Source organism: Schistocerca piceifrons, unplaced genomic scaffold (genome assembly GCF_021461385.2).
Source record: "Schistocerca piceifrons isolate TAMUIC-IGC-003096 unplaced genomic scaffold, iqSchPice1.1 HiC_scaffold_130, whole genome shotgun sequence".
Taxonomy (NCBI): Eukaryota; Metazoa; Arthropoda; class Insecta; order Orthoptera; family Acrididae; genus Schistocerca; species Schistocerca piceifrons.
The window spans coordinates 4,261-7,500 of record NW_025727125.1 but is presented as its reverse complement, the minus strand read 5'-3'; positions in this window follow the sequence as shown (position 1 = coordinate 7,500).

Genomic DNA, 3,240 nt, shown 5'->3' with positions numbered 1-3,240 from the left:
CACGTTGTGCCTTAACCTAACCCACGTTGTGCCTTAACCTAACCCACGTTGTGCCTTAACCTAACCCATGTTGTGCCTTAACCTAACCCATGTTGTGCCTTAACCTAACCCATGTTGTGCCTTAACCTAACCCATGTTGTGCCTTAACCTAACCCATGTTGTGCCTTAACCTAACCCATGTTGTGCCTTAACCTAACCCATGTTGTGCCTTAACCTAACCCACGTTGTGCCTTAACCTAACCCACGTTGTGCCTTAACCTAACCCACGTTGTGCCTTAACCTAACCCATGTTGTGCCTTAACCTAACCCATGTTGTGCCTTAACCTAACCCATGTTGTGCCTTAACCTAACCCATGTTGTGCCTTAACCTAACCCACGTTGTGCCTTAACCTAACCCACGTTGTGCCTTAACCTAACCCACGTTGTGCCTTAACCTAACCCACGTTGTGCCTTAACCTAACCCACGTTGTGCCTTAACCTAACCCACGTTGTGCCTTAACCTAACCCACGTTGTCCCCTAAAGTAACCCACGTTGTCCCCTAACGTAACCCACGTTGTCCCCTAACGTAACCCATGTTGTCGCCTAAACCTGCTCTGTAATTGTTATACGACTCGTTCAATTAGTGTAGTGTTGCCCACCCGCAACCCTCGCAATATAGTTCGCTACTCGCACTGCCCGCTCCCCTGTGTATCGCTTCATGTTAAACACCTTGCAAGTCTTGCTGACTTTCCACATGCTCCTGCTGTACACTGTAATGTGGATGGCAGCAGGACGTACATGCCGCCCCTCCCCACGTCCCCACCTTGCCCCCCTGCCTTCGCAAGCTGGTTGGTGAGAAGTTTGCATGTTCAATGCCCTTCGCATGCGACGTACTCAGGCTACGTTGTGGTGCGGCCTGTGTCAACCGTCCGCTAATGTCGTACGCGTAAACCACAATCTGTACTGCACATTCGTCCTTATGTACCGAATGATACATCGTGGCACATGTGTGACCGTACAACGACTGCGCCCAAAAACGGCGGACCATACAGTGCAAATATTGTGCACGCAGCTACGTGTCGTCTCCCTATGAGAGCTGGATTGCAGTGTGGTACGCCATAGAGACGTGTGGGAGGAACGGACGCCGTGGATGGCGATCAGCATGAGCTGTCTGTTGATGTATTCGGACCTAGTCGTCTCTCCTCACACACCGTGATGGCATGGTGCACCGCGTTCCATATCTGCGACATGCTACAGAGGCCGGTTGACAGTCGTTCGAGCAATGGACATCGCATACGTACGGGGGCCACCTTCCACGTATTGTCTAGGCGTGCACATTTTGTTGCGTGTATGTGGGCAGACGTAGTGTGGCGTGACACCTGACACAGGCATGCAATAATCGTTGAAGTTGCAAATGGCGATGGACGCCTGCGTTTTCTGGTGAAGTTACGCAAATGAACAAATGGTAACCTGTTGTGGTGCGGTTGTTCTCGCTAGGGGTGAATCGGTGATGGCGACGATAGGTTGAGGTACGAACCGGTTGTTCCAGCGATACCCACCATGCCGACGAAACTGAACGGCATCTGGGTGTGAAGCGATACGCGGCGGTGGCTGGGTGGGACCGTCCCCGGCCGGTGAGGGGGCGCCTCCCGGCGTGCTGGCCGCGCGGTGCGTGGGCGCACGCGCTACAGCCGGCTGGTGGGGGCGGCCAGTGGCAGGCGCGCCGGCCGACGGACGCGGCAGGCGTCGCAGCTGCGCGCCGGCGCACCCTGCGCGCGGCGCCGTGCGGCCAAAGTAGGTCCTCGCGGGCCCGGTGCGAAGCGCGGTGGACATCTTCAGTGTGCTGGTCCGATTGAGGACTGTGTGCGTTGAGGATGCGCCGCCGCCCGGCGCTCGGCGCCGCGACGCCGTCTGCTGCTCGGTCGCCCCAGCGGTTCTCGCTGGTGGTTTGTATCGCAGCTGTGCGGATGTGTTGGCGCGTGCGCTGTGCTGGGAGAGTTCGCTTCGGCACCCAAGTGGGGCTTTTGTCCTTCTGTGGCGCTGGCGTTGGAGCTGCCGGTCACCGTAGGTGGCGCGTGTTGTCTCCCGCCGGCAATGCCACGACAGCACGCTCCCGGGCCTCTGTCGGCAGCGGCAAGCTCAGTTGGGAGCACGGGTGGTCGCACCGAAAGCGTCTACTCGCCTAACTCCGGGCGATTGCGCCTCTCTCGAACCCGACCAAGTACTTGGGACGGCGCTGCGCGCCGCCGGGACCTGAGAGGGTTTCGAGGTGTATTGTGCAGGGGAGCTCAGCCTCCTCCTGTTTGCAGAATGATTGAGCGGACGCTTGCGTGTTCGCGCGGGCCCCCGGGACACACTCCCGGGCGGCCGGCTGCTCAGCTCTAGTTGACGCAGCTCCCTGGTTGATCCTGCCAGTAGTCATATGCTTGTCTCAAAGATTAAGCCATGCATGTCTCAGTACAAGCCGCATTAAGGTGAAACCGCGAATGGCTCATTAAATCAGTTATGGTTCCTTAGATCGTACCCACGTTACTTGGATAACTGTGGTAATTCTAGAGCTAATACATGCAAACAGAGTCCCGAGTCTGGCGTGAGGTCAGTCGCTTGACGGCGCGTTTCGGCGCGGGCCCGCCCGTTGCCGGCGCGCCGTAAGGCACGGAGGCTCGCACTGGGGCGTATCGCTTTCCAGTCGGGCGTGCCGCGGCAGTCCTCACTCGGGGAAGTGAAGCGTCTCTTACAGCCTCTCCTTCCCAAGTAGCTCTTTCCGCCTTCCCGTGGTGCCAGACGTCAAGCTCGGCATTCTGCCTTGCGTCAAAAGGGAGAGCTGCGACCCAACCCGATGCGAAAGCGAAGGGTGCGTGGCACAGGGGGAGCTGTGTCGAGGGACCGAACACCAGTCCCTTTCTGTTCGCAGGGCACAGACCAGCAGGTGCTCTGCATGCCGGCGACCTCGTTTGTCGGCGTGGGATCACGGCGCGAGTCGGCAAGGGTGCTTCGCCGCGCCCCCGGGTAACCGGGGCGTGTTCTGCCAAACCCAGGTGGTGGTGACATCGCCTGGGCCAGGTTAGATGGGCCCAGACCGCCGAACGACTGGGGGACCGACCCACCACCTGAGTAGGAGTGGGTCCTTGGCCTTCAGGTGGAAGCTCGGGCTAGTAGGCGGCGAAGGGCGAGGGGTGCATCCGCCTCTCCGGAGTGCGGGGTGCACTTGCCGAGGAGCGTCGTGTGAAATCGTCGACGACGGGGCCTTCGACGAGGAC